The sequence below is a fragment of the Pteronotus mesoamericanus genome, unplaced genomic scaffold (genome assembly GCF_021234165.1).
Source record: "Pteronotus mesoamericanus isolate MK-2021 breed Mesoamerican mustached bat unplaced genomic scaffold, CSHL_Meso_final scaffold_54, whole genome shotgun sequence".
Classification (NCBI taxonomy): domain Eukaryota; kingdom Metazoa; phylum Chordata; class Mammalia; order Chiroptera; family Mormoopidae; genus Pteronotus; species Pteronotus mesoamericanus.
This window is the reverse complement of record NW_026555321.1, coordinates 55,983,167-56,004,186: the sequence shown is the minus strand read 5'-3', so window position 1 is coordinate 56,004,186 and position 21,020 is coordinate 55,983,167. Positions and strand designations below refer to the sequence as shown.

The following is a 21,020-nucleotide window of genomic DNA, read 5'->3' as shown; positions in this document are numbered from 1 at the left end:
CAAGACATTTAGATATCCCAGAGGTCATTTTGTGGAGGCAGGTAGGTACTCAAGTTTGCAGTTGAGGAAAGAGGTGTGCGCTGAGTTGGGAGCCTGGGGGAGCTGGAACTGCCTGGCAACTGTTGCCAGGTCAGATTGTTTTCATGATACCATAAAACTGACCTACTGGTTATTCAGGGATCCTCCTGTGCGCTGCAAATCCCGGGTACTCCTTGTTAAGGAGACTCTTGGTTTAGCTCTTTAAGGTGATGTCAGCCTTGGTGTTAGATGTTAGCTCTTGAGCTTTGCAGAGCTGTGGTGCTGGTTGCATGTGCTCCAAGGAGGATCTCCGAGGTGTGGAGAGCTTGAGCTACACACAGACTTGGAGAAAATCTTCCTCACCCTGACTGTGGGAGGAGCTGACTGGGTGCCCTGATACGGCGCAGAGTGGAAGCTGGAATCCCAACTGGCTGACTCCCATCCCATTCTGCTCTATTGGGCAGTGAGCTGCTCCTGTTTGGAGAGGTGTTTGCTCAGAAAATGAGTAAAATGTGCTTCTTTCATCCATTTACCCATCTTTCATCACCCAGGAAAAGTGGGATTGCATTCTAGAAAGGAGACGATTTCTCTGGGTTTCATAATTTAAAGATGTGCTCCTTGGGTATTTCTCAACAAAGGCAAACTAGACTCCTGGAACACGATGCTTTTGGTAACAAAGGAATAAGGTAAAAGTTGAGGAAGGTTAGGGATTATTTTTTGGGTAGGGATTTTTTCTCTCTGTGCCTCCAGGAGAAGCAGGATGTAGCTGTCTTGGCTTTGTACGCTGCTTGCTTGGCTGCTCTTGGCTCCTCTGAGATGGGGCCTAGGCTGTGCTGCCTGTCTCTAGCCAAAATAAGAGGTTATTTAGAGGCCAGGTATATGATCCTACCCTTAGACATGTCCTATATCCTGTCCCTAAAGCACCACTGGGAGGCAATATAGTACAGTTTGAACTAGATTCAAATCCTGGTTCCTCCACTTAATTGCTATGTGACCTGAGTAGCTTACTTAACATCTCTGGGCCGCAGTTTTCTCACTGGCGAAAGATTCATTGCTACATTAGAACATTGTTGTGAGTAGCCAAATGTGAAAAATACATGTCAAGGGCTGTACACTGTTTCTGGTACATAGTAAATGTTGAATTAATGACAGCTGTTACCATTATCATCGCTGGCTTTTTCCTCCATTTCTGATCTGAGGCTTAAGCCAGTTTTGTTAAGATTAATTTACTTCCAGAAAAGATGTACTAATTGGATTATTACATTTTCATACATGATATATATTTATATATACATGCATGGTTCAAAATCTACGCACATATATATTGACTTAAGTTTGTCTTTTTACAGTCTGTGAGAATTATGTTTTTGAGTTATTGAACTGTGATAAAATGGTTTTTCACAAAATGATTCCTATAAATATCATTATGTAGGCTGTCAAAATAGGGAATAATGTAGAAATGGAAACTAACTGAAAAATTAAAAAGAAGCCTGGTGTTCATATAAGATTCCCAGTAGCATACATAGTTTTATAACCTGGATATTTAAAAATACTGGTACTTCCCTGCATTGTTTAGAGTTAGATGGCCCAGACAAAGCTTTTTGGAGGTTAGGATAAATATTTTTTTGGTTAATGCTATAAGTTGTAGTCTTGTAATCAGGAGTTGGCTTATCAGCAGCTTTTCAGAATCTGACATTCCACGTGGAATGCCCTGATGAAGGAAAGTTAACACTCTGTGAATGCTTTTACAGTTGAATTCCACACACATGAATTATGACAAGTGAGGCGACTACTCTGTGGTTTGTTGTGTCTGGTCTGGTTCCTACTTTTAAAGCTGAAGTTGCATTTGGTCATTTGAAGCTTATTTTCACAGTCTGGCCAAGCCAGCAGGGTCCCTGGGCTCTGCAGGGGACATAAACCACCAGCCTGTAAGTTAGAGTGCTCAGTAGATAAGCATTTCAAGACTTCATTGCATCATGCAAAAGGACTTATGGGCTTATTTAACATACACTGTTTGACTTAATTTAGATATTTAATGGAAAGAAAAGCCTTTTATTATCACCAAAGGGAAAAAACCGCCAAATGTTGTGAGGCTCAGTTGAAATATTTTAATGGATGTACAGAGTAGAAATATATTTCACTGTCTTACATAATGGGGTGTTTAATAATAGTTGTTTTTTAAAAATTTAGCACATGTATCTTAGCTATTTGCACTTTGTAAATTATATTCTGTGGTTTAAGAAACTCTGTTTTATGTGTTTTTTAAAAATATTGTTTTAATGAAGTATGTACTGATTTTTAAAAATGGCCTTTAACTGTGGTTTATGTTTATTTCACAAGCCTCTACTGGGGAGTTTATGCCAGGAATGAGCACTTCCCATCCTGTCTTTGACAAACATGTGAACAATAGCAGGGTCTGCCAACCAACTGGCCAAAGCTTGGTGGAACATTTTACTTGGTGGATGTTGGCCTGCTGAGTACAGCTGGGGTCTGGGAGGGCTGGGTAACCTACAACACTGATTGAGTGACACATGCTGTGTAGGAGGAAACCCCAACCATTTGGCTCTACCTGGATGCCAGTGTCTTCCACAGGAACTGAATCCTCTCAGGTCTTCAAGGCCCAAGATCAGCTGATTCTCAATTTGAGATCTGCTCCTGCACTCCTGGGACATGGGGAGCTTCTATGAGCTGGATTGTACCCCTTGCCAAATTTCGTATGCTGAAATCCTAAACTCTCTAGTGCCTCAGATTGTGACTATATTTGGAGATAGGGTCTTTAAGGAGGTAATTAAGTTAAAATTAGGTTGTTAGGTTGGGCCCTAATCCAATGTGAGAGGTCTTCTCCTAAGAAGAGGAGAAAAAGGCACAGACAGGCACCAAGGGAAGACCATGTGAGGACACCAAGGAAAGGGACCTCAGAAGAAACCAACCCTGTAGACACCTTGATCTCAGGACTTCTAGATTTCTTAGGTTGTTTAAATAACCTAATCTGAGATGTTGAGGGGAGCCTTGGCAAATGAATACAGGAGCAAATCAGAAAGCAAAGGAGATCATAGGTCAATTGAAAAGTTTATTGCATACAGTGCTTCAATATAGAAAATGAGGGCAAGAAACCCTTTAAAGGGAAGTAAGCCTATAAAGATTGATGAAATTCATGTGGCAAGTAGAGCATTGTTTACTGAAAATTCACAGCGGGGTTGGACACCGTAATTTTGTGAGGTAGAAGCCATTGTTAGCTCCACTTTCTAAGTGAGGAGGCTCACTTAGATGTTAGGAAATTAAGTGGTATCTGTGAGATTTCAGAGCCAGGTAATGAAACTCTCAGCTTGTCCGTGTAGTTGCTGTGCCAGCCCTGGGAGCTGGGTACGGGGCGTGCTTGTTGGATCTATTATCATTATCAGTTAAAAAAGTTTTGGGACACGCTATCTTAGACCATGTTTTGGTCCCATTTCCAGAGAGAGGCTCTAAAATGTGGTGATATCGCCTAATAGTCACCAGTATTACCGAGCCCTTACTGAGTGTGAGCCCAGTCTGAGGTCTGCGCGCACACCGCTGGCAGTCCTGAGCAGTGTTGCCAGTGCTGATGCTGCCACGCCCAGACGTTGCGCACACCTTGCCCCTGGGCAGTGCTGGCCCAGTCTGCAGCTGCCACAGGGAAGGAAGGGGAGGAGGAAGAGTGTGCTTGACACTGGGTTTCTGAAACAGAAAAAGAGTTGTCCTTTTTTTCCCTTATTATAAAAGTTATTTATGATAAATGTAAAAAACATTAAACCAAACCAAAGCAAAAATAAATAAAATTTATCTATAGTTTCACCCCTGGAGAGAATTATTGTTGATGCTTTTGTCTGCCTTTCTTGTTCCTATGAAAATATATTCACTGTAACTATAAATATACTAATACTTTTTATGAGCAGCAGTATTAGTTAGGAAAGAGTAAGCACTTTGGAATAAAGCTTGGGTTTAAATCATACTTTCCTTTACTGACTGACTTCGGACAAGTTATTTAATTTCTCTCTGACTCCATTTCCTGTCTTTAAAATGGGGACAATAAATAAAGCTTCCTTCACTGGTGTTTGCAGTAGCCCAGGGTATATAACGTGTACTCTCTTGTAGCAACTGAACACAGAGTATGTATGTCATCGGTGTAAAAAGAAGCAGTTTTTGTGGCACATCTTTGTCACTTAGCAACTTACTAAGTCAACAGACATTTGCTATACAGGTATGATTTGGGAGTCATGTTTCCTTCTTTGCTCATGTTTATTTTTACAACCCTTTTTAATGACTGCATAGTACTTCACCATCAGTATGAAACACAATGTGTTTAGTTTTCATTGGACATTTATTTTTTTTTAGTTTTTATATACCATGGACAATGCCGTGATATATTTCTTTGCAACCTTGTAGCTCAATTTTCCCCAGCAGTTACTATTTCATTAGGATCAATTCCAAAGAGCAAGGGGTGAACAGCAATGCATGCTTTTAAGGCTGTTGAAGCTGTGCCAAATTACCCCCGGCAAAGGCTTTGCCAAGCTCACCCTGCAGCTGACTACGTATGAGATTGCCCATTTCTATTTATGAAACTTTGTTGTATTAGATTGATGGGCACAAAAGGAAAAGTGGGACATAATTATACTCTGTGGGTCACTGACCCAAATCTGGTATCACAGAGGACAAGCAGCAACTCTCAGAATTGAGAGAGGAGAGACCAATCGGACACTGATGTTCATTCAGTTAGTTGTGTGTTCCAAGCAAAGATGAGGGCAGGAGCTCTCCTGTATGGAGATCTTGCTGTGGGACAGGTGTTGTGTGCAGTGCTCTCAAGCATGTAGTATAATCTTAACAGCAACACGTCGAGGTGGGGAGTGCTCTTGAACTTTGCAGCAGTTACTGTCTGTCAGATTCATCTTGAAATTAGTCATGTATTCTCGGTAACTTGGCTCTCGTCTTGAAATGTTATTTAAATCATGTATTGTTATGTAACTTCCCATGCTGGGGAGATGACCCCAAACTTCTAAACATGTGTACCACAGTTAATCAGAGTGGGACTCAATAATTGTTTGACAGAATTTAATTTGAGGAGTCTGCTCGAGACTTTAGACAGGCCAAATTCCTGCAGGGCAGAGGAAGGTGGGGAGGTGAGGACAGCACCCAGGTTGTGAATCAGAGAAGTAGGAGAACAGAGAGGAGATGGGCAGAGGAATGAAAAGCATCCCTTTTGCACACACAGCTGCCTGCAGGGTGCCTCTCCTTTCTCAGTGGGGCGTCCTATGTGACTTCCGGGCACACTACCTGGGCTCCCTGGGCCCTTTGCTTGCCCTGCTTCCCAGGATTTGCTTGACTGCAAACAAGAGGCCAAAGGCTTTGGACTGTGGAAAGCACTGTGGGGCTCCTAATAGATTTATGACTCTTGTGTGCCCATTTGGGCTTTATCTTGGGAGCTTCTCCACAAGTTCTCACATTTCCTGTGTGAGCAGTTGGAAGCACAGTACTGGTAATATTTGGTATCAAGGGAGGAGATTTGGCTTCAGTTTCATGTGACTCTGTCACTCACTGACTGTACGTAACAGTCCTTACTTGTGCTGCTGTTGGAAGGTTTAAAAGAGACTGGATGAAAATGCTCAGGTCAGAGGGCCAGGTGCATGGTCAAGGCCCCATGCACATTTGCTGGTCTTAGAACTGGATGTCCTCAGGAGAGAAACCAAAGGCCTTCCCCTCTGTTGAACACCAGGTTGAAAGGGCAGTGTGTTCCTTCGTTTCATGTGTTTACAGCAGACATTTCACCACTTTGACTCTTTTGACACTTTTCCTTGATGATTAGATCCGAAATCATCAGCTCTTCTCCTGGTCTCCGGAGGCATTTCCGAACCATGTCATTCCACGCCCAGAGTATGCATCCTCTTTTTCACAAGGAAATGTGGCCAGCACACGTTGGACAATTCCGAGCTTGGTTATTTTCTTCTTATCTACCTACCAGTGTAATTTTTTTTTAAAACTTTGTAAGAGTTGCCCGGAAGTTCTTCATTCATTTCATTAGTCATTTTATGGTTTTTAACATAAAGACAAATTACTTTGAAGCAGTGGGTCAGGTGGACGTGGCTGGCTGGGTAACCATTTCCCCACTGAGTCAGCTGTCTGCTCAGGCAACTAAAAGCTGAAGTATGCTTGGTGACTAGTCACTGGCCAATATCACACTAACTTGAAATTCCATTTCTGCTGCTACGTTGTGGGAGCTTGGATGCCTTTGTGGGTTGTTCAAAAGTACTCCAAGTATTGTATTGATTGTATTACATTACAGAGCCTGGAATTGTCAGCTTTCCCCTGAAGTGATGTTTTTGACATGAGTTTGAGACACATTATGACATGATATTGTTAAAAAAAAGTGGGATTTCATGACGTCAATTTCTAGAAAGAAACCACAGGCTCTGAGAAACTCACTAACTTGCAAAAGGTCTCAAACAATTGTTGGGAAAGCTGGGAAGAGGTCTGCTCTTCCTGCTAGTTTGTCATCCCTGGCCTTTCTGCTTCTGCTACAAACTACCAGAGAAGCTATTTATTTTGATATTACCCCGTGATTGGAGAGACAGTCACAATGTTGGGATGGCAGCTGCTTCAAAATGCCCTTGGTCCCTCCTCCTGACGCCCTGTCCAGCATATCCCTGCAGCACATATAACCTTGGAAAAGAGGTGTATTAAGTGTGTTTTCTGATGTCTTTGTGCTTTCACCATCATCCATCTTGAAGAATGGATAAGGTGATCTATGGGGTTACTATGCCTTCCAACGTTGCCCTTCCCTGTCCCACAGTGCCATACGCGATGAAATAATAATGTGTATTAAATGAGGATGTTTATCTTATTATGGTACCACGATCTTAACTTTTTTGTTGTTGTGTTTTAACTTCTTTAATTTGGGCATGGTCTTAGATGATGATTTGAGAGTGAGGTGGAACTTGGCCTCTATGTTTTTATTCCTTCAGGTAATTTGAAATTCACTTAAAATGTTTGTGGTAAAATGACTTGTTTTTACTTAGAATACTGATACACAGAGAATTCTCTAGATTTAGCCCAACTGTGGTGGGACTTCATGCTTTATCCCACAGAGCAACTTGTAAATAGCACTTTCAAATCCTACTTTAAGACTGTTGGTTTTCTCAAAAGTTTTTTTTTTTTTATTTACACCCCTCATAACTCTTATTTTTTTTCCTTTTCCAGTAATGGGGGAATTTTCCTTTTTATAGTTGAAGCCACTACCATTTTCTTAATTGTGAAGCAGGCAAAAACCACCACAGAGAAAAAGTCTCAGAAGAATTGCAGTTAATATTTGACCTTGTTGGTTTCTTCATTCTTTGAAAAGTTATTTTATTCCCCACCCCTATCAGCTATGTATGCTGGTAATGTAACCTTACCTTTTCATAGAAGATATGGATCCCCATCATTAGCAAGACTCCCTCTGGCGTGATTGCAGTAGGCTTCCCATAGAATGTTACTGCGAGGGAGACTGAGGTGTGGGTTCTCTCCTCTTCTTCTGCAGGACCTGCCATTGTAATGTTTTCTTATTAGTAACATCATATGATTGTTATTCTTGTTCTCATCCCATAGAGCCTTGGTCACCCACAGCCCAGTTCAAGCTTTTGAACAGGTACATAGAGATTGAGATTACCTCTCTAGTGTGAAAATGAAATAATATAATTTGTTTACCACCTTGATTGTTTACCAGGGGCTGTGAAAAATATGTTTTGAATTTACAAGTGTGAAAAACAAGTGTGCTAGCTATCAAAAAAATCTCTCCCCTCAAAGTAAACATGTTTATAGAGCAAGACTCAAAACAAAATACTTGATCGTGATAAGCCCAGCCAATGAAAAGAAAGTAAACATGTTTACCACAGAAGCCTTATAAAAAGCCCAGATGGCAGCCAGTTCTATGTTCACTTGACTGATCTTGCAGGGAACTATTGAGGGTCCCTTGGCGTCTGGGACAGGACTGCCACATGCCCTGCCAGTAGCTGGCCACGTTGTGTAAGCTCCACTCACTTAGCTTGGCCCAGTTTGCCAGTGGGAATGGAAGGTTTGTATTTTGTGCCATTGAACTGAACCATGAGTGGCAGATAACTATGAAATTGAGCCCAGAATTCCCACGATTCTTAAACAGTAACTTGTCATAGATTGGGTGCTGAGTAGGCTTATGGGGGATCTTCCTGGCACCCTGAAAGGGCCCCAAGTTGACATCACACATAATGACCTTCAGTGTCCCAGGCACTATAGTTTAGACATTCAGGATACAAAAATGTGAATTACACCCAGCCCCTGCCTCATCCAGCTCACTCTGGTGAAGGATCCAAATAACTCTGACAGGATGTCTGTAAACAAGACAAGGGCACACCGAGTGATGCAGGGGTATTCAGGGTGCTGGGTATTGTGGATTGAGCCTTAGATGATGTAAAAGGGAGGGACGGAGTTCAGCAGTGCGATAATGGATTGCGTGCATGAGTGAAGGGCAGTTACGGAGCTGAGGTCTTGATGGCTTGGCCCAGTGCAGCACATGAACAAGTACAGGAGAAATGACCTAGTGAAGGGTGGCTTGATGACAGGTTGTTAATGAATTTTAGAATTCAAGGTCTCAGAGGTGGACACATTGTAAAGGATGTTGAGATCCAAGTTTTGGCCATGCCCTCAAGTATGGAGGGAGCAGTAGTCATTAATTAGCACTTGAGGAGCCTTTACCATGTATGGGTAAATATCACCATTATCAGGAACAGCAGAGGAACTTGCCCATGTGCAGTTAGGAAGTGGCATAGCCAGGGTGGGACACAGGCAGCCTGTTCCACAGTCCATGCTTGACTACTGCACTGCAGTGCTCGTCAAAAGGACTGGGACACCTCTAGGGTCAGGAGTTAAGTTAAACTGGTGTTCACTCATTCAGCAACAAAAGTTTTTTGAGTTCCAGGCCTGGTGTAAGCATTGGCCAGGCTTTTAGAAGGGCCGTCTTCATGGCTATTGAGGGTAATAGAAGTGGCCACACTGAAGGATCTAGACAGAAATTGTGAACCCGGTAATAAAATATCTGATATCTGAGAATGCTGTAGAAGAGGTAACGGCCACATGGCTGGGCTGGGAGCAGAGTCCCCTCACATGTGGTCATCAAAGGAAGGGTTTTGAAGGATGGAGGAATCATGGTGGAGAGAAACAGGCAAGGTGGGCTATGGGCAGAGCAGTAACTTGGCTCTAAGAAAGGGAATTGATGAGAGGCCAATTCTTCCCTCGTTCTTTGCTTGAAGTCAAGGGATGCCCTGTAAATGGTTTCTGGAATAGGCGAAAAGGGCATGTTTAAGGAAAAAGAAAAATCTCTACATTTTTCATGATGTTGGTAATGGAGGGCAATGGGAAAAGGTAAGAACGGGAACCAGGTGAAGGAAGAGTGAAGTTCTTTCAACACAGAAATGGGATTCCTGGATGGCCAGAGGCAGCAGGATGATGGGCGTCTCATCCTTAAAGATTAGGTTACAGTTAAGTCAGTCATATTACATTGCGTGGTTCAGAAATAAAGCTGGGCTGCTTACTGGGATGGTAAGGGGGGGGAGCAGGCAGATGAAATAGAAGACCAGCCTTCAAGTTTTAAATGAAATGGTAAGAAGATTTTTAGTGAAAAAGAGCAGTAAACAAACAAGAAAATTTCTGGTTGTGCCTCAGTGAACTAGAAAAGCAATTACATAGGAACCATATTCCCCAGGAATTCTAATTAATGGCTTTACTCAAAAACTTGTTTTTGAGCATAGATACCAAAGAGTCCTCTGGTGAGTTGAAGGAAATCTTACTAGCGAAAGTTAGGGAAAAGTAATAGTGATTAGTTCTAGACAACTTAACTAAAATGAAGTCAGTTGAGTTTGCACAAGCCGTGAGTGTTGGTGTAGTGACTCAGCTGGTTAAAGCTGGTTCACCATTTTTATTAGAACTTTAGAACTTAACTGTTCAAACACATGCTTATTTAGGGGACAGTTGAGGTTATTATTATTATTTTTAAAACAGAAGTATTATTTGTTCTTGTTTTCTAAGCTATTAATTGAGGCCGATTGACATTTTATTCGTGAGCTGACAATACACCTTTTCTCATGGCCCATGTGCTTTGGGAAGCAGGCTCAGCAGTGTCAGAAAGTTCCTCACGGAGACAGTGATGAATCTCCTCCACCCACTTCTGTTCCCTTTCTATTTTGGTGCTATTTGCAACAAAGGAAACCACGTTAGTAAACTAGAGAAGGATTGAAGCTCGCACAAATGCTCTTCCTATCAGGTTGTGTAACTATTAGACAAAGTGGGCCCAGTCTTTCCATGGCACATGGGACCTGAGGGGAATGTCAGTCAGTGCAAACCACATGACATGGCCTTGCCGTGGGGCTCCCAGATCTTCAGACTAATCTGATTTAGCTGCATTAAAAATTTTATAAAGGTATACATGTATATGTGGGTATACCCATGTATATGTACACATATACATGCCTATTTATATTATATAGGTATATAAAATTCAAGACTTAGCTTCTAAAACCAAGGGCAATCCAGTGGAATTTGGTGTCAGGGTCCCCGCAGGAAGTAGGTGGCCTTTATCTCTTCTAGGCCTGAAAGGACATGGGAAGAGCAGGTTGTGGTTACTGGAACCTGGAGCGATTAGTTGTGTGGGGAGGGCTTGCTGGCAGGAGCTGTGACCATTCGTGGAGGGACTCAGTCAACCTGCAGTATCCTGGCAGGGAGGGAACCTGGTGATAAATGCCCCATCCTCTCTCTCCTTCTGAGATGAGACCTCCATTGGTGGTACCCTCCTGGAAGCCAGAGGGCAGGGTACCCACTGACACAGTGCACACGGGCAGCCTTTTAGTGCACAGAGCAAGGGTGGGATGGTGGGTGAAGGATCTGGAGAAGCTAATGGAAGACCTCATTTGGGTGTGGCACTGCCACATAGGTAATCCATGGGAGAGGAGATGGTGGGAGTTGAATTCCCAGGGCTTCATGATGGCTGGGAAGCATGCAGCTTTAGAGCAGTGGCTCTTAGAGCATGGTGCCTCGACCAGTAACACCAGTGTCACCTGGGAACTCCCTAGAGATTCTCAGGCCCCACCCTGGACCTACTGAATTAGACAGTAAGGGAACGGACCCAGCAATCTGTGTTTTATAAGCCCTGAGATTCTGGTGTTTGTTCATGATTGGGAACCACTGCTGGGTGTCTTGAGGTGTTGTAGGGTCAGCAAACGATGTCAGTTTGCTAAGATGGCCAATATGAGCTTGCTGGGAAATGCGACCGACTAGCATGTTGTCTATGTCAGTCTTCTACTTAAAACTCTGTAAACTTCCACTCTTCCTTTTTGAGGACAGGCACTCCTCAAAAAAGTGGAGTAATGCATTGCATGCAGACCTTTGGGGCCAAATACCCAATGTATAGTTTTGCCTTTAATGTCCAAGTGCTCCAAGGCAAGTCCCAGACTTTTGGAGGTTGTTTTTGAAAAAGAGATGCAAATATTGCCAGTTCTGTTGTTGTTTCCCTGATGCCTGGCAGTGTTTGGGAAACAACTTGATTGCTAGGTCTTAGCCTCAGGGAACCACAGCTGCTCTTTGCAGCTCCCTGCAGACTTTTATACCAAGCACGGATTGCTTCAGGGAAAAACTGGGGAGAACAAAACAAGAAAACATCAGTGTTGTTTTGTGGCTACCTCTACCTTACTTTTCTGGAGTTGTTTTGTAATCACAGTTTCTTTAAAAAACAAGGCAGAACCCTGTGGCATCCCAGGCTGCTCTCTCCAAGGCTAGTCCTGGAGTGGCCACTGGACTTTGCAAGCCTGTGTAGTTGCTACTGCGAGAATATATGCATTTGAAAATATGTAAATTGAAAAGGAAGGAAGCTTCATTCTTCCTAAGGACTCCCAAGATGGTAATCTGACTTTTCAAAGATTGAGTATGGCACTATTAATGTTTCAGCACTTCAGGGCTTTTCTGTAAAATATTTTAATGGGTTTTTAATTTATCGCAGTTCCTGATTCTCAGGGTTGAGGCTGGGTCACTGCTGACCCCCTAGACCACGGTGCTCATGGGGACTCTGGTGCTCTGGTGAAGTGGAAAAGAGCAAAGGACCTTCTGGGGCTGGGTTCCTGGCACTCACTGGTTTCCTGACTCTAAGTGGTTAAGAGCAATGCTGTTGTCCAGACGGGAGGCAAGGCCCTGCCTTAATCAGAATTACCTAGGTCATCTGGTAGAAAATCAGATTCTTGGGGCCTGGTTGAGACTCTGGACTGTGTTGCGGGACTGTGGGGCACTTCAGGCGGGCCCTAGCAGCACACTTCGGTTGCACCCGAGGCCGTGGTGATGGATGCTGCCACAGTGTGAATAAGGAACCATGGCAGGGAGTGGGGCCAGTGACGGTGTTGCCGCACTTTATTTTTTATTTTTTTAATTTTAAGACCTGCACACATCATTTTAATGCATTCACTTTTTACTTACAAGGTCTCCATTATGTTGGCTCCCCCTTCCTTTTTAAATCTGAGAACCTTCTTCCTAAAATCATCTCAGTTTGGCTTGAAATACATTTTTATGAATGTCCTTGTAGAGGTGATAAACTTCTGTTTGCCTGAAAAGATCTTTGTTTCACTCTCATTTTTGAAGGATAGTTTTTCCCAGTATATAATTCTAGATACAGTTTTTGCCTTTGAGCACTGTTCTGGATAATTTATTTGGATATCTATCTTCTCTTCTGGTGGTTTAAAAATTTCTTTTAATTGCTGTATTTTTCATTTCTAAAGCTGAGAGTTTTAGGGTTACAGAGCTTATATTTTATAGTATATATATATGTATATAATATACATTTTATAGTATAAATACTGAGTATGTATAAAAAATACAGTATATATAGTTTATATAGTATTTTGGTTAGAACTATAGAGCTTATATTTTATAGTATATAAACGTGTATGTATGCATGCATTATAGTATACACACATATATACACTATGCATTTTATTGTATATGTACTACAAACACATGTAAAAACTATAATATAGTTTATGTAGTATTTTGCTTATAGTTACAGAACTTAGTGGGTCTCTTGGACCCTTAACAAAACACAAACACAAAAACATTCTGCAAACCACCGTGGTAGTTTGTCCTTTATTTTTGGATACTTTAACATTTTAGGAAGACAAGCAAGACAGCACTAATGTTCACACTCTTAGAGCATTGTTTGACAAACTTTATGTCTTTGTCAGAAACTGCATCTTCTCCAATGTGAATAAAAATTAAAGCGCTGGTCTCCCTACTCCCTGCTGGTCGTTCAGGTGACTTGCCCTATCTGCACCCAAGCTACTGAATACCATAATGTGATATTATGGAATGCCTTTCCACCCCATCTTCCCTTTCCTTCCAGAACTTGCTGAAGATAACTCCCCTAGAAAGCCTCCATCCACTCAGCCCCTTCCTGTGTTTCTCCGTGCTTACTGGTCCAGCCTGTCTGTACTGTGTGCCTCTGGAATCACAGACCTGGAGATAGGACATGACCGCAACATCATTTGGCCTAGGGTTTCCCTCTCTCTAATGTGTACTATTATAAGATTAACTCCTATCTTTGAAAAATTATGAAATTTCACAAAATAATAATTTGGATTACTACCTTCATTTGTAGACTTGAAAGCTCTGGAAACCCTGGGCTATGTTCCCCTGTGGCCCATGAAGTGTACTGCTGCCCTCTCAGCTGAGAAGGTGTAGGTCTCCCCATTTTCCACATTCCTCATTGCCCTGTACCTCACACCTGCCTCATACCTGGCCTACTTTGCTCAGTTGCTTTATCTGCCTGGTCATTGTGAGTGCCTTAGCTTTTCCAGTATGAATGAGAAAGCGCAGGGTCAGAAAGGTTAAGTATCCTCAACAAGGGCTTGCAGCCAAAACTCAGTCAGGTTAGCTTAAGTCAGAAGAGTGTCTGGTACAAGGTAAGCACTCAGAATTTTTCTATTAGCGTATTGACTGGAAAAATACTGAGTTCTTATGATACGAGTTCTGTAGAGGCAAGCCCTGCTACTGTGTGATCTTGGGCAAGTTTCAGAAAGTCTGTGCCTCATTTTTCTTATCTGCAGTATTGAGCTTATGAGTGCTAGGAACTTTGTTGTAAGAATAAAATTAAATGAATTAACTGTTGTGAAATATTAAAACAATATCCAGCATGTGGTGAGTTTTTAATAAATGGTGATATTTTTATAGAATGCAAAAATTCTATTTCAATTGTCGATTCATTTGTTGGCTCAATAAATCTATATTGAGTGCCTGCTGTGAGTGAGCAGTTCTATGAAGTTTTGCAGTATAGTGATGAATAAAACAGAGAGGTTTCCCTTACATCATGGAGCTTAAACTTTAGTGAGAAAGATGAGTTAAGTAATTGATAAAAGAAAGTTTATGGGTTATTATAAGAGCTCTGGAAAAAGCAGTAGGATGATGTCATTGAGAGTCACTGGGGATCCAGCTTCAGTAGGTAGACAGGTCAGCCTTCTTGAAGTGGCCATTGCCTCTAAGATTCAGTAACGAGAAGAAGTCAGTGGGATAAGGAATAGGCTTGTGGCATTCCAAGAAGCTGGCAAAGCAGTGCGCCAGTCCTAAGGCAGGAAGATACTTGGCTTTCTGGAAATGGAAGGCTGCTGTATTTGTGTTAGAATTGGTGGCTGGGCTGGTGGCTGTTGGTGGCATCAGAGAAGCAGAAAATGACCAGATAGATTATGCAGAGCCTTCTAGGACATAGAAAGAAGTTTGGATTTTATCCCAAAGATGACAACCAACCTCAGCCCATTTATTTTTGCTATGTGACTCAGACTTTTGGAAAGGCTCTGCGAGCCTTGGAAGTGTCCCTTGGGTCTCAGGGCTTCTTGAGGCTCAGAGGACGGGGCTTTATCATGTGGACTTAAACCGTGGTCCTTGGTCAGTGTCAGCATTTCTGGTCATTTGGTGGAAGTGCAGAATCTCAGCACCCACCGCAGAACAACTGAACCAGACTCTGGGGATGGGACCTAAAAGTCTGTATTTTAAAAAGCTCTCCAAGTTATTCTTATGCACACTTAAGTCTGAGAAACACTCATTTATAATATAATACATTGGGGCAGATTTCTATAGGAGTTGGGGCTGTACTCTCTACAGAGGAATGGAAGCCTTCCGTGGGAGCTCAGGGGATGCTGTCAGCCACTAAGGGAGACAGCTCGCCAGGACTGGGCATTGGCGCCAGCATGAGACATCATCCATGCATGTGCATACCCTCTGCCCACAGCACATCTTTGGTGTTGATGGCAGATCACCATAAGGTCGTGGTAAAAATCATTTTAATCCGGAAGCTAAAGCTGAAACTGATAGTTTAGGCTATTTAGAATAAGTGTGCTTTACCAAAAATGACAGAGAAGCTGAAAGGTATAAGTGACTTGGGAGCATCAGTAAATGACCTGACCCTGTGAATGAAGACACTGGAATCCTGAGATGTTAAATGGCTTTCTTGGGGCCACACAATTGATTGGTGACAATGGTGGGTCCAGAATTCAGACTTCTTCACTTCGGTGCCTTTATGTTACATAGTATGCTCTCTCTTGATGGAAATACCTTTGTGAGTCTTGCTCTTTATGTAATTCATACACATTGCTAGAATTATTTTGGAGAAAAAATTGTTATAGTTCCTACTTTTACTAGTTTTGGTATTCATTATGTTTTTAAAAAGAGTTTTAATTTATTATTATTTAATTCTTTTATGTTTTTTCATCTTCTGGAAAAAAATAATTGATTAATAGGAAATGGTAGTACATTAATCCATGTAAGATTTGAGTTAAAACTTATTGTTCTGAGCATTTTATAATGGGACATATTTTGGTGATGTCAGAATATGTAAAATGTTTGACAAAAAGTCTGCAATAAACAGCAATCTTTCAATGTATGTATTGAAGTAATTGGTAAACATATCTTTCAGACAGTATTTCCGGTTCTTATTTTACAGCATCACACTTGATATTGACATCCCCTCCTTTGAAAGGTGTTTTCCCCTACCTCTAGGTTCTATGTCTGTCTTGCTGTTTTCAAGTGTAAGGAAGTGGTGGTTTTAGAAGGTACATCTTAGTTATGTGTAAAAAATATTGTTGTGTTGCAGTGTTCCAGGAGACTTTGCTGGCAATTCCAGTTTCCAAACGGAACATTTGGGCAATGGTGAGGGCTTCAGTCCCTTCTCTGATTTGCTGTCAACTGTGAATGGGTGGATGTGATGCCTGCTGGCTGACAGGGTGAGTGAATATTTATGATTACTCATCTGAAAATTCACAAGACAAAAAGTCAACTGAAGAGATCCTACACAGTGCAGGAAATTGATAAAGCCTTAAGTTGATCAGAACAATGGCAGTGAGGATGAGAGATTCTCATTTTCAAAGGAGGGACAAACTGTCATTGTTTTCTGCTGTAATCTTTTTGGATAACCCCTAGAGTGATCTAAGGATTTATAAAAGGCACATAAGACACAGGAGAATGTTTTTTGCTTGCATGTTTCTTTTAATCATGCTCTTAAGGGTAGACTGACTAAATTATGAGCCACATGCATAGTTGAAAGAGTATTGTTTGGTGATAAAATGAACCACCATGAAATAAGACTATAATGACATATGTTGAGTTTTGGGGGGATTTAAGTCTGATTTGTTCATTGAGAATGACCCATCCCAAGCGTTCCGCATGATTAGGAGTCTTGAGGAAGCTAAAGGGTTGGGAACTTCGAATGCTCAAAGATTTTCAGAAAGACTGAAGAGCATAGTTTACTTCATCAGGTTATTTATTGTAATTTTTAGGGGGAGGTTAGAAATAACATGATGATCTTTTTCTGTTAATGTGTTATCTGTACTTGAATGCATCTGTCATGTTCATCAGAAATTGATGGCTCCTATGTAGTAATGAATGAGGCACTGTGACTTGCTTTTTACCAGCAGGCCAGGTCTTTTGGGTAAACACTGACCTCATTCAGTGGTAGGTTTGTGATAGAATGAAGTCAACAGTCATGGAAACTGTTTGGTTTTAGGTTTTGTATTGAATAGCATTTAATGGTAAGAACCATTGGCATATACTTCTTCTTTGTCTTAGTGGACTTGTATTTGAGATAGATTTGAATTAATGGAGGGAAATAAAATGAAGTTGAAAGAGCACCATATCGGAAACTGGGAGACCTATTAGCTACTTGACCTGGGGCAACTTAGTCTCGGTTTTGATTTCCTATTTTTACAGTAAAGCAGATTAGAGTGTCCTATTTGTAAGGCTAACAGGCCCTGTAAGTTGTCTAAATCCTCTCACCTTGTAAGTGCAGCGGCTGAAGCCCATCGAGTTTGAGGTGAAAAGTCCCTGGGCTCCTTTCTTCTTCAATGATTCTTTCTATCTTGTCTCCATTTTAGAGATTGAGATATTCAGCCCATGTAGTTTTAGTAAACCTTTTCTGATAAGTGTTTCTGCTGAGACCTTGTTATGTATTTAGCTATTTGGGCCAGATTTTTTTAAATATATAAATATTTTATTTACTTATTTTTAGGGAGGGGAAAGGAGGGAAAAAGAGAGGGAGAGAAACATCAATGTGTGGTTGCATTTCGTGCATCCCCTGCAGGGGTCCTGGCCTGCAACTCAGGCATGTGTCCTACACTGGGAATCGAACCAGCGACCCTTTGATTCGCAGGTCGGTGCTCAATCCAGTGAGCCACACCAGCTAGGGCTGGGCCAGATTTTTAAAGATTTTTACAGGTAGAGCTTATTTTGACAAATCTACCATTTTATGGATGAAAAAAAAAAGAGCCCTGGTGAAGCAGCTAGCTCAAATGCTACAGACCACGTGATCCGCAGAGAGCTGTTGGGCTCTGAAATCCACGTAGGCCACTTTAACTGACTCTTTGTCCTTTGCAGTCAGTTCTGCTGGACTAGAGACAGAGGAAGCAGTCTTTCTTGTGTTCCTTACAGTAATCTTTCTTTCATTGGCAAGATCTTATAAGGCAAATAGTAAACAGTAACACATAAGGAAAGGATTCCACAATGAAAAGAAATGGTTGATGGAGTCATGGAATTTTAGATGTGTGTTAGAGATCTTTGACCATCTTACTGGGTGGTCCTGGGCAAGCCCTTCCACTCCCTCATCTATGAAGTTCTTCTGAGGTTTTTCCATTGCTACACAGCTGTGCTAGGCTTTTGTGAATGGTCTATAGACCAGTGAGCAGATAGCATATATTATGAAAAGTTATGTCTCCTGGGATCCAGGTAGAGTTGAGAACAAAGCCTGGGTCTATCTCATATATACATTTGAGAATTCATAGAAGTGGTTGGAATTCTGAAGGTATTGAAATAGCAACAAACTCAGGTTTGAGGTTACCTGTCATCTCTGTCTTTAGTATTGAGAGAGTCTGACCTAATCTCACGCTCATAAAATTGATGTATGAAATTTGACAAAACCACATGAATGGATTTGTTTGAGATTAGGTTCATTTTATTCATTAATTTCGTTGGGTAAGACCTACTATTGGAAAAAATCAATCCAAACTACTGTAATGAAAATGTTATCTCCTTTGAATTGAAAAAATGTACTGTTAGGCCCAGTAGAATACCAGTTTATATAAATATGGAAGTACTTCGTATTTATCAGACTGTAATAAAAGCCTTTTCACTATACTGTTCATAAGAAACAGAGGTCCGTGGAACCCAATGAGCTGATTCTTCACCCTCCCTGCTTCTCCTCAGAGCACATCTTCTGGTTTACTGAAAGGAGTAATTCTCTTTCTCCATGACGCGTAACCTGGCTGCACACACTGAGTATTTGACAGCTAGCTTAGCCCTTCTACTGTCAGAATTGTACCCACAGTCCCGTGGCTTTTAGAACTTTACAGTTTATTGAGTAACCAAAAGAAACACCAGTTAATTGTTACAGCCGATAATTTGGAGTCTTTAGGCTTGAAATAAACTCAAATTCTGAGTGAAATGTGTCATGGTAAGTGTCCTCATGGTGGAACAGGGTCATAGGCACAGGGTTAAGCAACTGGAACGACCACTCACTTCACTCAAATGCAAGGAAATGAAATGGTGCGATAGAAGGTTTGTACAAATAGATTATTATGGCAAAGTGTTAAAGTCAGAAAATAGGTAATGTACTCAATTTATGTTGGTGGTAATCATGCCTGCATAACAAATTAACTTGGGGTCAGGCTACAGAGAAAGAGGAGCTAAGCACCTGAGGTCTCTGTAGTGTCATGGTGTTTTCACGTTGCCATTCTCCAGCAGGGAGTCAGCGCTTCCCTGGTGTAAAGCTGTAGTCGACATTGGTACCTGTCTGATGCATATCACGAGACCCCAAGAGTGAAGAGCAGCTAAGTCTGCTGCATATTTAATAGTCACTTAACCACAGTGTTATTAATAAATGTGATAATAACAGCCTCAATTTGCATAGAGTTTCCTTGAGAAGAGTTGAGTACAGCCAGCCAATGTGCTGGCGTATTTTTCAGTCTGTGCCTTGGCATTGCACTGCCCCTGTATTTGCCTTGCTGGTGGGTCTGCTGTAAGAGTGTGAGCATCATGTGACGTTGTTTTGTCACCACTTGTTTTTCCTTATATTCCCACAGTTCCTCTTTTGTTGACTCTCATAATAACATTCCTGGCATTAAATCTACTAGGAAGAGGTAGAATGGGGAAAACAGTTTTTCTGAGGACTTGATAATGGGCTATTTTTTGGCTGGGAGTTTTTGCTTTTTTATAAAACTCAAGAGTGTGGATTTTTTTGTCCCTGGTTTTGAGGTGGGGTGGTAGTGGTGGTACAGCTTCCAGGAAGAGGTTGGGGCAGGTAGCAGGTTTTTAGGACAGGAAAGCTGGCTCATGGGCTTGCCTTCTGAGCTCCCTTATATTGGTAGCTCTCAGTAGGCTAAGCCACTTTGTTGTGCTTAAACTTCCAGTCCCTAACATTTTGACTTTGAAAAGTAATTTTAACAATTTAATAAACTGCATAATATGTTTTATAGGCTGGAGAGAATGATCTTAAGTATTTTGGTCTCTTTCATAATACAATGAGCCTAATATTGGTAAAAATACAGATCTTCACTCATGCCATAAAGAGAGGTGAGATTTAATAAGCAGTTATGACTCCTGGCAGCTGCCTATCAGATTGTATCACTTGGGCTCCAGCATGCGAAGACAGTGTCAACTTACATTTTATCTCTAATAAAGTATTTTTGAGGCATTTATTTTGCCTTCTTTCTGGTTTCCAATGTAATAGAAGTAACGTAATTGGCTGAATATTTTTGCCATAATGAACTGGCTAGGGGCCAGGTGGAAACCATTGTGTAGCTTAATGAAGATCAGAAATTAACATGACAGTTACGTGGAGGTAATGGAATATGCTGGTAATATAGGAATTCAGGATGGATGAAGGGAAGAGTGTCCATCCTTTTCCTGCCCATACTCAGCAGGAGGAGTTTTGAAGATGATGAAAGGACTCCAGCCCCGCACCCTCACTCCCTAGTACCTCACAGCAGTGCACGGCTGATCCAGTCCTGACGTCAAATTCACTTTCACAGTCTTTGGGCAGAACTTTAAGAGAAACTAATGAGTTATTCCATTTATCAGTTAAAAAAGAAAATCCACCAACTACTATTACAAGGTTAAATTCCAATTAGAAGATTGCATTTAATTCCGTAGCTGTAACATTGTTTTAATGAATTCTATTGGAGGTGACAGTTTATGTGAGATAAATTGATATGGTGTAGGTAGTATAAATTCATTGGATAATGTTAAACATGTTACTTCATATATATTAGCTGTGAAATTTATTCCTTCTCTAGTTATGTCCCCAAGGAGGTAGAGTCAGAGGAGAAAAACATATCTTCAAAGAAAAAACTCTTTCTGTCCTTCCTGATACTTACTCTAAAACAGTCTTTTCTCCCTTTTATTTAAAAAATTGTTAAATTTCTACATTAACTGAATTTATGATTCTTGGTGTATGCTATTTATAAAATTGAATA

The 21,020-nt window shown here is 41.3% G+C and overlaps 1 protein-coding gene across 6 annotated transcripts in view; it reads left to right on the top strand.

Annotated features, from left to right (window-relative positions):
• FOXP1 (forkhead box P1) overlaps positions 1–21,020 on the top strand; it is a 601,776-nt gene that overhangs the window by 87,261 nt on the left and 493,495 nt on the right. For all 6 annotated transcript variants that reach the window (XM_054595428.1, XM_054595430.1, XM_054595431.1 and 3 more), the window contains one exon: positions 16,154–16,283. The gene's annotated coding sequence lies outside the window, so the exon portion shown is untranslated. The remainder of the gene's footprint in view (positions 1–16,153; positions 16,284–21,020) is intronic.